We start from the raw sequence: 15,244 nt of genomic DNA, 5'->3' as shown, positions 1-15,244 counted from the left end.
TTACACACTTGCAGAATGAAAGAAAAAAAGATGAATAGCATACAACCCTGGTTGGGGGTTGATATAATGGATAACATGTTTGACTTACAGACACAAGGTACAGTGTTTGATTCTCACCTTTGGGAGGGAAATTAGTTAGAATGGCCTGGTAAGAATGTCAGCCTAGTAATTAGCTATGAACTTACAAAACCATGAATCTAAAGAAAAGGAAAAATGAAAATACTTCTCTGGAGCAGGCACCCATCCATGTGAAGAAGAGTTCGTCCCTAATGCAATTCAAGTGTAATTTGGACAAGTGGATGGGGAACAGGAAATTCATCCCTGGTTTGACACCTATGTCTCTAATGGACACTGGCATCCTGTAAATGGTTCATCTCCCAAGCCCCTGCTTAGATTATCAAGAGTATGAGAACTTGTCAGAGAATTTGGGATGCATAGCTAAACTTAAAAAGGCCCTTGTGATCGCTAGCCATGTAAACACCTATGACCCTATGAATCCAATACCCTAGCCACTTGCAGTATACAAAGCATTTTATTTAAAGGTTGTGGTATAGACAAAGAAGTAAGACAAACACCATCAGGGAAACATACAGGAGTTGATGGCTGCACACTTGCAGAAGGAAAGTATAAGAGACACTGACTCAGCAGGACACCACATTTGGGGTCTAATTTATCATCCACAGGCATAGCTGCCACTATAATTCATTGTAAGAGGAACTTCCAAATCCTAATAGTTGTACCCTCTACTGTATGTGCAAACTGCCATACTCAGCTCATGTGTACGGCCGATGCTGACCAAGGTCATTACACATAGTGAATCATGCTCATTCTACTTAGTAGTTGGACATATGGAACATGTCATTCTAGCTCTTTGCTATACAGTGAGCAGTACCACTTCTCATCTATTGTACATGGGCTGTGATGGTGGTCTTCATGGCTTGCTGTGCACAGTATGTTTACAAAAGATATGTTATTTGGAAGCCTTAGATTAGCATGTGTGAGGTTTGTTTATTTTTGATGAGATTAAAGGTTGGAAATGGAATCATATAAAAGAGATGAAAATGGGAAGCAAACAGAGGGCAGAGCAGAAAATGAGCAACTATGGAATGAGCAGGATGGAGGTGGCGAAGTTGGAATACATTTTTGTGGAACAGGTAATTTTTTTTATGCATAAGGGCAAGGTAAGTTGGGGAGGGAAAAAAGGACTTAACAGGAAAGCAAGAGGGTTAGGCAGATGGAGAGACATTCAAACTTCACAGAATGTGTGGTAACATAATGGGGGTATACAATGTTGAAGGGGCCATCAGACAAAAATAGTGAAGGCAATATTGAGTGTAGGTCTGAACCATTGGAGTGGGCATAAACACAAAAGGGAGGGATAACAACAGGATAAGGGTTAGAATGGGGTATCTGCAGCTGCAATGTCTGCTATTTGCGATCCAGTGGGAGATCACTCACTGCCTTGGGTATAGTCACCTCTGAACTCTGTCCCAGATAGTGAAAACAGTGCTGGACAGGGACACAACTCAACAAGTTACAAAAGGAAGTTCCCCATCTGTCTGATTTGTGCATCAACCTCCTGGTGATAATCTCTCTCACAATTGATGTAATAGAAAGAATAGCAACAAAGAGGATGGGGGAGAGAGAAGTACAAATACAATGAAAAACTGAAGCTGATATATATTTTGATGTTGACAGATTTAAACCTAATAAACTTTAAGGACCAAAAAAACAGTTCTCAATTTAACAAGGCTATTAGTAAGCACAGCTTTCTGAGGAACCTAAACCAACAGCCATCATCATGTGCATTGTTACAGATAGTGGACTAACATTATAAACTAGCTGGACAAACCAACAGGGTCTCTTCTCTGAGTTACACTAATGATGTCTGAGTCAAATGATCATATACAAGTATGTTTTTTTCAGACTTTTATTTCATTCACAGAATATAAGCAAAGGAAACAACTATATAAAGATGTCTACCCATCCAAAATGTTACTCATGCATATTTCTGCTACCTAATATTATAGTTATAATTAGGCAGAAAAAAAAACTCAGCTTAAATATTTCATGATAACACAAAACAGAGGAGAGGGTAAACCCACAGGGCATCCAAAAAATGGAACCACAGCCTTAACATCCTGACACACTCACCTAAGTTTAAAAGATGTTACATGCACAAACACAGTAATAACATTCAACAGTTATACCACTGACCTGTGGCAATTATCACAGAACTGGCAGTGGTGTCTGAAATGTATAGTAATTTGTGTTGAATCTCTACTACTGTTATTATTAAAAGATGTACAGTGTGAAGCAGGTGTACTCACCCCAATGCATTCTTAGGTGATGCAGTCTCCTCCTATGCAGCTGCCTATTCACTTCAATTTCTTCAGGGGCAATAGACATAAAAAAGAGCACTGTATACCATTTGTGGATGGTAAGCAGTGGAAGATTATATGTGTAGCAAAGATAAATTATACTTACGGAAAGGAAGTGGTGACTGCTGTTTAACGTCATCCTCCCATTGGCATGGATGTTGGCACCTCATGTCACTGTAATGGTGATGGCATTGTTGTCCCACACATGTAATGCCATTGGCACAAATGACAGTCTAGGCTAAACTATTCTAGGCTTTGATCTTACACTGAGGCCTTTTATGGGCCGCCTGCAAAAGGCTATAGCTGTATTCATTATGGAGGAGGTCCAGAAATATTTTGGACTCCTTTTCACTCCACGTCTGTACTATAAAAGCACATGGGCTAGGGTAGTATAGGTATTGTATTATTATTATTATTTGTAGTAGTAGTAGTATTCACAATGGCACTTTACAGTGTGGAACTTCACAGTCTTCTATGTGTATATGCTGGTAAGAAATGAAGCATACAGTAATTCTATTTACAGATGATTATATCAGGAATTACAGTTCCCATTTGAAGGCATGGCCTGGACTGAGCATGTGCAGTGCTAACTGCAGGGATTCATTGTGTGCATGGCACAAAGTACAATTGAGCAGGATGCTTTATATGTTTTCTCATCATGCAAATTGAGTGATTCAGAAACAATAATCCATTGAGCATAATCGTTGCTCCCATCCAGGTGAATTTGCTAAATGCAGTCATATGGGAAATCAGAGCAAATAGCTCATGGTGCAGCCACTTCTGAATCTGCCATATTAACTTGTCATGTAGGCCTGCTTTTAAGTGCTATTTTAGTTGTTCCCCATAATATACCATAAGTTGGATAATGCTTTTTAATAGGAAGTTGTACTGAGTGGAATACTGCAAGGGTAAGACAACTCCCAACATTACTTAGAGATTCTGTCAGTATAAATACAGGCACTCAGCCAGGTTCAAAGATAGAGCAGGGACAGCTCCATTGCATGATATTTACATGTTTCTGAATCACTCCACCATCCTGTTTTGCCTCATTTTGCTCATTGTCATGTCATTATACAGTCAGTAGCTTACACCAGACACAGTTGTACTGCTTGGCCTGTCTGTATTGTAAAGCTTGTTCTTTTTTATTGAATCACACGCACCTTGCTGATGTCTGTTTGCTACATATATTCATTTACCATAATGTGGCAATTTTCTGAATCTGGCTAAATGTTTCTTTCCCCCTCCAAAAAGATAGTACAGTCTAAGTACACTTCAAAGCCATTTATGCTTTTATCTTTGGAGATTCTGCTCCCTTAGATGATATAATTGATTTTCCATTTATTTTATTAATTGGAATGCAACAGTTGACTAAAGTATGTCTCACACATAGAGCACTGTATTGACACTGATGTTACATCTAATACCATTCCAAGAGGTCCTACATCTAACCTGTCTACTGAGCATTAATGGCAAAAAATAAATTAAACCTCCATAAGCATTCATAGTCTTCTGCTTCAGGGATCTTACCACAGCAGACATATTTTAATGCCTTTTAGCCTTTTGTTCTTTTCTATTTAGTCAGTCTTCACTGGTTTACATACTGAGAAAGCTTGCTGTATTTTAATTTCCCTGCACATTTTAAGTAGCTTACACTATGGCATTTTAGTATACTGACAACATATGCATATAACTAGTCCATAGTCTTGACTGAAAAGGCAGCGGTATGCAGTTTGTCATATGACAAGCCATCTGCCTTCATGAGATTGTGAATGCACATGCAAACATCTCTCTCTCTGTCTCTCTCTCTCTGTATATTGTAATACTGCTACTCTTTATTGTGCTGTCAGATGACATTTGACCCATTTCTGATCATGATGCCTATATTAGGATTAACTCTTTCTCCATTGACTGAATCTGGACATGTGGACATAACCTCAGTTTAGGGCTGTAAGCATCAGATTCCTGTAAATGAACTGCCAGGTCTGTAGACAATTGTCAGACTCTATAGGCCATATATAACTACTGAGACTAAATCATTGTTAAAATTTTGAACTCTTAAAGGTGAATTTGCCCTGTTGTTCTAAAACACTCAAAGTGGGAAAGGCTGACATCAGAGTTTAACTGTTACTTTGTACTTAAAGGATGGGTGGTATTCATAGAGCAGTGTTTCACAGATGTGTAAAGGAGTGGTGCATATTGCAGTGCTATGCCATTATGTAAATGAACAATGTGTGAAGAAGCTGTACTGATTTTAGAACTTCTGAGCCTTGTGAAAGAACAGTCAGTACACCTTTACATATCTTAGTCAGTGCAAACTAACAAGAAATGAGAGCAATGGTGAGCAGAAAAATCAATACTATATAATGTCTTGAATGCTGTCATGTATTTTTCTCCAGAATTAGTGAGCATGAAATTTCATTCCACAAAATTTTGCGTTGGATGAACTCAGGTTCATAGGTTCATAGGGTGATACTAGGCTATTAGCCAGGAGGCCCTTATAAGCCTAGCCAAGAATTTTGCCCATGTTCCCACAAAGTCAACATCAACAGGTTGACCTGTCCAGCATGGACACAGGTGGGATCCCGGGGTGTATTATCTGTTTCCCATCCAGTCATCCAGGTTCCTCTTAAAGAGGGTTACAGAGGTACTCTGCTTGACATGAAGAGGGAGTCTATTCCACAGAAGTGGAGTCTTTGGGACACACATCTATCCTGCCAACAACTTCTATTAATGGCACAGACCAGGTTGAGGCCTTGCATGTGGGTTGCATGAGTTGAGTTTGCATTACAAATATCCAGACACTCCATCAAGGCTGGGTCTGAGATGGCCTCATATGCCAGATGCAGGTCACCTCTGAGCAGTCTGTATGAGTAGAGAGACAGGGCTTTTAACCTATATGTATAGGACAGGTGTTTGAGACCCTGGCTTTTCCGGGTCAGGAACCCCTGTGGTCTCTCCAGCTGCTGCATGTGCTTTGCAAGGTACATGCCAAAGGGGTCATTGTACTCAATATTGGGTCTGATAAGGGAGGAGTACAGGGATGTTATGACCTCCTTGTTCCTGGATGAAATACCCTCATTTATGAGATAGGCCATGTAGAAAGGCTTCCGTACAACGGCGACAACATGCTGGTCAAAAGTCAGGTTGCTATCAACCTGGGTGCCCAAGTCCTTCATGACTGATTGTATGCTTAGTGCATTGCTATTAATGTGCTAATTAGTGGGGATGCCATTTTCCCCAAAGAGATAATGAAGCATTTCTTGGCATTTGGTTTGAGGCCATGCTACTGGCACAGGTCACTAGTTTGGGTAAGGACCTCTTGGAGGATTTTTACATCAATAGGGGAATTTAAGACAGTGCCCAGCTTGCAGTCATCTGGAAACTTGGCCAGCCACAGACAATTAGTTTTGGCTTGTACCGCAGAAAAGTATATCCCAAACAGTAGAGGCTTCAAGACTGATCCTTGGGGTACACCGCTCATTGCAGGTCTACTACTAGAGGTGGCTTTCCCCCTATTTTGACTGAGTAGGTTCTATCAGTGAGACAGTTAGCTACCCATCTGGTAACATACAGGTTGATGCCTAGCTGGGAGAGTTTATCTATTATGTCTGAGTGGGGAATAGTGTTGAAGACTTTGGCTAGGTCAAGGTAGGTGGTGTGCACCATCTTCACCTCTTCCATGGGTTTGGTGACTGCTTTGAAGAAGTTGACCAAGTTTAACAGGCATGATCTCCCATTGACAAAACCAAACTGTGTGGGGTCAAGCATTTGTAGGTTGCCAATGTCCTTGTGTATAAGGTCCATGATTATGCATTCCATGGCCTTGTAGATCAGGCTAGTTGGGCTGATGGGCCTATAATTGCCTTGCTCAGTGGACGCTACACCTTTGTGCAGAGGAATGACAGTGGCTGCCCTCCATTCAGCTGGGATGAAGCTGGTGCTCAGGCTTTGGTTGAATAGGGTGCCTAATGGAGCTGAGACCTCATGCCTGAGTTCATGTAGGATACAGCCAGGGATGTTATCTGGTCCCAAGGAGACTGTATTTTTTGCCTTTGAGAGGACATTGAAGACCTGCTCCCTGGTGATGAGGGGAGGTGGGCAGGTGCTAGGGATGTCCTGGTTTACTGAAGGGGGGAACAGGGGGTGAAGTTTTCAAAGAAGCTGTCTGCCAGCAGGTTGGCTATATCTATGTAATTTGTACATGTGCTGTTACTGACCACCAGTTCAGAAGAGATTTGGGTGTTACCTTTGAGACTGTGGACATATGTGAAGCAGGTCTTATGATTGTCCTTAGTGGATGTGGCCAAACTGGACTTGAAGTTAGCCTTAGACAATTTCACCAGTGACCTTATTTGCTTGTTCAGACAAAGGAGAGCTTGCTTCCATCTTGGCACCTGCTCCTTCTTGGTCCTGGACAGCAGTTTTCTTTTCCCTTTTATTTATAGAGTTTATTTATTGCTGCTGTCCACCAGGCAGGTTTACTCTTCCTTGAGAAAGATGATTTGGCCCTGTCAGGTATTGTTGAGTCCATACAGCTATGTGGATGCTCATATATAGTTTCTTGGTGCAGGCTTGGACATTACTGCTAGTTTTAACTGAAGGAGCTGTGTCTGTGAAGCTGCTTATACCTGCTCTGAGGAGATTGTAGTCAGCTTTGGAAAAGTTTTTTTTGTTTATTTTGTTTATAACCTTTATTGGGGGGAGGGGGTCAGGGGAGATGGTGACTTCAAAAGTGATTGCTTTATGGTTGGATCTTACCAAGGAGGAGACGCTGTAAGGGTGCTATAGTGGCTATTCATGTTGGTTAGGACCAGGTCCAGGATATTTTCACCTCTCATAGGGGTGTCCATGAGCTGAGCCAATGCATTGACATTGACAAACTCAAGGAATCTCTGTGCATTCATGTTTGGGCTAGAATAGGTCTTCCACTCTATGGTTGGGTAGTTAAAGTCACCCAGGATCAGGGTAGAGGGTTGAATCTTGATGGAATCTAGTAAGTTCAGATAGGTGGAGTGGATGTCCTGAGTCATGGCTGGGGGTCTGCAGCTGGCTATGATTTTAATAGGTGTTTTGTCAACAGTTAACTGCACATAAAGTGTCTCCTGCATGTCATACCATTTGACCAGCCTGGAGGTGTGTATGTGATAAATATTGAAACTCCATCACCTTTGGCTTTGTAGCCCTCCATGGGGTCAGAAAGTATGGTATGATGAGTAACCTGGTAATGCTGGGATAATCTCCACAGCTTTGAATCAGGTCTCAGTGACTGCACAAATGTCAGCATACTCCAGGGCAATGAATGCTTGCAGTAAGTGTAGTGTCATGCTTAGACTCATAACGTTTCTCAGCATGAGTTTTAAATTTTATTTAGAAGGATTTTTCATGTTGGTAATTTTGTGCTCATGATTTTGCATAAAAAAGGCACTATGGGGGAGGCAAGAGCCTTTGCCAGAAGCCTGAAGCCCAGGGGAAACTGATGAAGGCCATCTTTGGCAAAGCATCCTGGTCTGCTAATCATGTGCTCCCATGCTGTCAGTTACTGGTTCCCCTTGGAATGACACTAGAAACTAAGCCAGTTGTTTTACTGGTTCCCCTTGGAATGACACAAGAAACTAAGCCAGTTGTTAAAGTCAATCATTTTCTGTTTGTATTGAGGCACAATTCTGTGTGATGGTTGGATGCTGTTTAAGAGTAGGGATATACCTGCCTGAGACACATATTCATGAGCTCAAACATGTCTCTCTTCATATAGCTCAGAGAGGTTCATCTCAAGTCATTCACATCAGCATGGACTATGACATAGTCATAACAGTACCTGTTGTTAAGAGACTTGAGTGTGTGCATGATTTGGTGGATTCTAGCACCTGACAAGCAACTTACCGTGACTTATTCCTTGTCTACCCTGGTGAAGGGCACATCTGTGTGTCTCACGATAGAGTCTACTATGACTACTATAATGGGTTTGTGGATGAGCCTTAGAGGCTGAAAGACACAGAGGTGTGTACTATGTGTGATGCTTGGTGCTGAGGGTTGTGATGTGCATGTGTTTTTTTGCTTTGGGGGGTCTCCTTTGTTTAGCTAAGTTTTTGTTGAGAACCTCCACATATGTAGGAGTTTGTTGTACAGGTGTGGGTGGTGTTAGAGGTGTGGTGTTCACAGTGTTTGTGCAGACAACCTTCTCAGTGCCAGATGTACTGCCTTATGACTGAGACAGCAAGAATTCTAGGTTCTTAATGTAATTGAATATCTCACATATTGTGTTCCTAGGTGGTAGTGGTACAGGGTTGACCATGTACATAAGGCAGTTGCTACACTGTGTCAGGATGCCCATATCAACCAGACTAGCAGGAGAAACCATAGGAAATTGTCTGTCCATGGTTGCCCTAATCTGTGGAAGAAAGGTCAGGGATAGTAGAGTGGGCACTATCTGAGGAAAGTACCTATAGGTGTGATTTGGGTTGGGCCTCACTTACACAGGAGTGCTGGCAATGGAAAATTGCAACTGAGATAACTCGCTAAGGTTTAAAACAGCACAGCGGCAGTGTGCGACTGGCAATCAGGCACAAACCCATGAAAGTGCAGGGTTTAAAATACCACAAAAATGAAAGTAAAATAGAAGCAATGGAATTGACCAATGAACCCTTGTCCCTGAGCTCTTAGCTCAACACCCTATTCCAGATCAGTTTCAACCAGTTCACTTACTCCCACTAAATGCAGGCAGGCCCCAGCCAACAAAAGATGGCATAGCAGGGAACACAGGAATCACACAAACAGATAGGTCTATATTATATCAGCGAACACTTAACTTAGCAAATGCTCTATAATCAACCCAAATTTATCGAAACACCAAAAGGCCAAACCCATGGAACAGCGATTTTTTTTTCCCAGGGAAAAAAAATTGCTGCTCTGTAAAAAAAAATAAAAAAAAAACACAAAATAAAGTGGGGGGCTTTGCCTCCCCCACTCCCCGATGTGTGGAGCTGTGCCACACACACACACCCTACTTAAATATACCAACTCCGATATCGCATCACAGCGGAGGAAATAGCAAAGTTCCAAAAAATGGCCCAGTGATTTTTTTTCATGGGGAAAAAAAGCACTGTTCCATGCTTTTGGGATTTCACCATTTCAAACAAAAAGGGTCAATTAAACAGCATTCACTAAGTTAAGCGTTTGCTGATTTAATAGGAACCCAAACTAATATGGATAGAGAAAAACCTGTATCCAGACTATGCTAAAGAAATTTAAACTCTGTTTAGGTCGATTTAACACAGGAGAACAGATACACACTTAAATATAACAGTAGCAGATGAGAGCAAACTGATTTAAACAAATTAACCACTTAAACAATAAAAAAGCTCAAAACTGAGCCCTGTTCCAGCAACCTTCAATCAGAGAAGTTCTAATTGCATACTCCTGTCACTAGGGTGTAGGGGGAACCCTCTCCAAAAATGATGGCCTGGATTAGTGCTCAAGTTATATAAACAGGGATAGATTCAGCAGGTCTGGATCTAGTGTATGCTACAGCAAACAAGGTGCACCAATTTCAGAAAGAAGCAGTTCAAATAAGTAGGCACAATAAGCCTTCAGCCAGCAATTCTCACCTCAGAAGGGCAAAATCTACCCTCTCCTCCCACAAGAGTGTAGACCGCAAACCTTCTTAATGTAAAATAACTGGCCTAAGCCAAAGCGCTTAAACCAGAACTAAGACACTTTTAGAATAACAGACACTAAGCCATCAACCAGCAATTCCCAACTTAGAAGGATGTAAGCTACTGCTCCTGCCACAAGATTGTAGACCACAAACCTTCTTAATATAAAGCAACTGGCCTGAAGCTCAAGTTCTTAAACCAAAGGCTTAGAATAACAGTTACAATTTAAACAGACTACTAACAAGCATTAATAAATGCAGCAGAATAAATGCAACTGAATACTTTCATGAACAAGCAGCAAAAGCAAAATAAGGTAATAAAGTATTAAGAAACACAAATACAGTAAAAGCAGATGAATAAAGTACATTTTTTAAGTTAAGTGGGAAGGGATGAAGCAAGATAATTCAGGGTTGAGAAACTAAGGGGGTGGGCCTTCCCAAATGATCTCTATCTACTCAGTAGAATGAGCTGATGAGGTGGGACTGGGAGGAGTGTCCAAAATGAGATTTATAGTGGGGGTGGGCAACTCAAAAGCCACCAAATTTAAAAACACAGTGAGGACTGTGTGGGTGCGAGGGAAAAATTAGAGCCAGAGATGAGGGATATTCAGAGCAATGCAGACCACACATACACCTCAGCTAAATACAGATATTTCTAAATAAAAGAGTGATGGTGTTTCTCAGCTCCCCCCACAAATTAACTGATGTTCTTCACAGTTTGCAAAGGAATTCTTTGTTAACTTTTTTAACTGACCCTAGCCAAGAACTCTTAAAACTCCAAAAGAACAGAAAACCTAAAATAAAAGAAATGTAATCCTAAAATAGGATGCAAAATAGAAGTGATCATACCTTAAATGAGGAGCTTCAAATGAAAATTAAATGCATCCAGAGATGAGCTATATTCAGAGCAATGCAGACCACACAAACACTTCAGCTAAATGCAGGTATTTCTAAATAAAACAATAATGCTGTTTCTCAGCTCCCCCAAACTAATTAACTGATGCTATTCACTGTTTGAAAAGGAGTTCTTTGGTAACTTTTCAGCACCATTGCCCACAGCTTTACCACTCTGAGGATGTCTGTATATGGACAGCTTGTTATGGGTTTCATAAGGTTGGAAAGAACAAAGAAAGTACAGTCTGGAGTGGGGTAAGAGCCAAAGCAAAATATAAAAAGGAACACATTAAGACAGTTGAACAGGAGGAGGTGAAAGAGGATGGGTACATTGTTTTTGGTGAGTATAGATCCCTATTTTTCCAAATTTGTTTTTAATATAGGAAGATGGGGGTAGAAGAAGAAGGGCAGAAAGTGTCAGAGAAAGGGATAAGGAAGAGTTAAGGATTTTTTAAGAAAAACAAATGTAAAGTATGGGGAAGGCAGACAATGACATTATGGTGGACTGACAGTCTGTGGGAGGGACAAAACACATGTAGGTAGCAAACAAAGACAACAGGGAGAGGAAGAATAATAGGCTATTTTCACCCTAGTTGAGAGAGATTCAAATATCCCCCTTCCCTAACAGACCTGGACAACTTCACAATGATGGTGTTAAGGCTGAGGACTCCAGAGGCTCAATGGTTGTAGCTGAGTGGGACAACAAGACTGGTACTCCCAGAAGGAGCGATTCATAGGGTTCTCAGTGATTCTCTTCAGTCTTCTCAATCACATTATCTCCAAGATCCTGAAGCCCACATATCTGGCTTGCCAAGCTGCTACATACTGGGGATCCCACAGAAGTGAAGCCACTCCCTCAAACCTGTGAAGTGGCCCTGGGTTGGACAGGGGGAAGTGAAGATCTTTACAGCTGCTGGAGGTTTGCAGTGGCGCTGCCCTAAGCATTTCTAGACATGCAGAAAACAGAACATAAAGGGAAGGAAAGAAAGAAAAAGAAAAGAAAAATAAAGAGAAAAAGAAATGGAGAAAAAGCACTTATACGTCTTGAGTAGCAAACGCCATTATTTCAATGACAAAAATTGAAAGAAGTAATATTTTATTCCTAAATGTGCAACTGTAATTATCCAATTATATATTTTACAAATGGTAATGTAATGAGTTAAGTACTGACAAGTACTAGTTGAGATTCAGTTCTGCTTTAATTGGAATTGGTGCATTTACTGAAATATGGCTGAGTAACTTTTAATTTCTACAATGAAATATCCTAAAACATCTGTGATTTACTGGCAAGTGATGCTTCTGGGTCATAATTGCTTTCACTTCAAACTGTTCATTACTGACATGTTTCATTACCTTCTACTTGACTGATTCACTATAACAGTATCACATTAATGCAGTGACCACTTAGTGATACTGTAAGTACAAACCCATAACAAATTCAAATCAGTTAGGTAAATATACAGGGCATACCTCTCAACCTCCTAGAGCAAGAAATCTGGACAAAGCCATGAATAAAAGTGGGGCAAAGGCCTAAAAATAGGGACAATTTTAAAAAATATATTGCTCTTACAAACTTAGAAAGTTGATAGAATAACAGGTTTTACATTAGCATGAATTTTCTGAAGGGTATGAAGTCTGAAACTCAAATACCTGCCATTATTTTCTAACTTCAGCCTTTAATGATTTGTCACTAATTTGCCAGAAAACCACAATTTTATGAAAAACAGACCAAAAATATAAGGCACAAATCTGGACATTCTGCAAAAATCTGTACAGTTGAGAGGCATGATACAGTGTCATTTTATTATTATTTTACATACATATCTATTATTTTCTTTTGTTGAGTAAGCCAATACCAGTGGGGTTGTGAGACTAGCCTGTCAACGGGGCCCACTTATTTTCATCTTCCACCTACACAGATATGAAACAAACAGGAAAAAAGAGAGTGGACTACTGTTTTATATTTCTATTAGGTTTCCTACTACAGCTTAAGATATGACAGCAGTCACTCCCTTTCATCCTTCAGTTTAGCCTGTACTGTTCTTTATTTGTTGTAAATACACCCTGCTACTCTTTAATGTCTGTAGACTAGGGTTTGAGAAAAATAGCAATGTAAAAACTTGAACTGCAAAATGGAGAAGGTATTCATCCCATAAAAAATAATGTTCTGCATGCCATTGTTGCAATGAGGGAATGCTGTGCAGCTGAACATAAATTGTTACAGATAGTACTGAACATTTCTGAGTTGATACATTCACAGGCACTAGATACCTTTGCTAGGAGAAAGTGGACAAATGAGTTTATCAATGCTTTGGAGAAAAGTTTACTGCCATGGCAAACAACAGATAGTCACTTTTTTAATAAGTGTATTCAGCATTTTCACTGCTTACATGATATAACAATGGTGTCTTCATTACTTTTTTGTCGTTGATCAGGGCATAACACATTACAGACTGCATTAACACAAAGGTAATGAACACTATGTAGCACAAATGTTTTTACTCCTCCCCCCTTAGGGGTATGGAGGCTGTATACATAGCATTTGCAGAACTTGAGAACAGTTCTTGAAATCCCAAATACATTAACAACTGCAATTTAAATCACTCGGAGAAAGAAGCTACATTGCCCATTGCTAGTGTGCTAGTGCAGCACATAAGTAATGCATTTTAAATACAATTTATATGTTCATAGGTTGGTACTAGGCTATCGCCCCTAGGGCCTATACAAGCATAGCCATAAAAATTCCCTGGCTATTTCTTCCCACAGTATTTACTTCCCTGGACCCCTGTCTAGCAGGTCAACTGACGTGATCACCAGGGTGAATTTCCTATCTCCCATCCAATCATCAAGGTTCTTTTTGAAGAGGGCCAAAGAGGTGCTCTGCTTGACATGTATGGGCAGTCTATTCCAGAGTCTGGGGAGTCTCCGGGTCAGGAACCTATCCCTCCAACATGTTTTGTTCATTGTGATGACAAGGTTTAGATCCCTGGAGCGTGTGTCTCTGAGGGACTGGGATTTCTTTAAGTGCAGCATGTCCAACAGCTCTGGGTTTGACATAACTTTGTATGTTAAGCAGAGATTGCCTCTGAGTAGACGATATGCAACAGAGTATTAGGTGGAGTTTTTTTTAGATGGTCAGCATAGGGCATCTGTTTTAGGCCTGTGATTCTTTTAGTGAGGCATTTCTGCGGCCTTTCCAGTTGTTGCAGTTGTCTTGAGAGGTACATACCAAATGTGTCATTGTATTCTATAATGGGTCTAATGAGGGATAAGTACAGTGGGACAATGACCTCTTTTTTTCTGGACGAAAAGTCCTTAGTGATGAGGTGTGCCACATAGAAGGATTTCCTGACAGTTGTGGTGATGTGGTTATCGAAGGTGAGACCACTGTCCACCTGTGTCCCTAAGTCTCTTATCACACTTTCGGTGTTTAGTGTACTGCCACCTATGTGTTAATTCAGGGGTACATGTTTTTTCCCAAAGGGGATAACTATACATTTCTTGGCAGTGAGCTTGAGCCCATGGCTCTGGCACCAAGCATGTTTCTGTAAGACCCATTTGAAGAATATCCATATCGTTTGGGGATTTAATAATGGCTCCCAGTTTTCAGTTATCTGCGAACTTTGTTAGCCATAGTCCCTTAGTGTTGGCCTGTACTTCAGAGAAGTAAATGCCAAACAAGAGAGGTCCCAGGACTGAACCCTGAGGTACTCCACTTGTCACTTGTCTAGAGCTGGATTTGGAGTCGGCTACTTTTATAGTGTGGGTTCTGTCAGTAAGCAAGTTGGCAACCCATCAATTGATGTAGGGACTAATGCCCAGCTTAGTAAGTTTATCTATGATTCCAGAGTGGGGGATGGTGTCAAAGGCCTTGGCGAGATCCAGTTAGGATGTGTGGACCACCTTACCCTTGTCCACAGCTCTGGAGACTGATTCAAAGAAGTCAATCAGGTTCAGGAGACAAGATTGGCCATTCACGAACCCAAACTGCATGGTGTACAGTGTTAGAAAGTTGCCACTGTCTTTGTTTATAAGTTCCATGATAATACGTTCCATGGCCTTGCAGATCAGACTCTTCAGACTGATGGGGCAGTAGTTCCCAGGATCCAAGGTAGATCCTCCCTTGTGGAGTGGGATAACTGTAGCTGTGCACCACTCAGGGGGCATGATGCCTGAGGTGAGGCTATAATTAAACATGACACATAGGTGAGGTGCCAGTTCATTTTGTAGTCCATGTAGTACACAGCCTGCAATGTCATCTGGTCCCATGGATGCTGTATTCTTAGCTTTGGAGAGTGAGTTTTTTACCTGTGTGGCC

Source organism: Protopterus annectens, chromosome 5.part0 (genome assembly GCF_019279795.1).
Source record: "Protopterus annectens isolate FY-2018-M chromosome 5.part0, PAN1.0, whole genome shotgun sequence".
Classification (NCBI taxonomy): domain Eukaryota; kingdom Metazoa; phylum Chordata; order Ceratodontiformes; family Protopteridae; genus Protopterus; species Protopterus annectens.
This window is presented reverse-complemented; position numbering follows the sequence as displayed.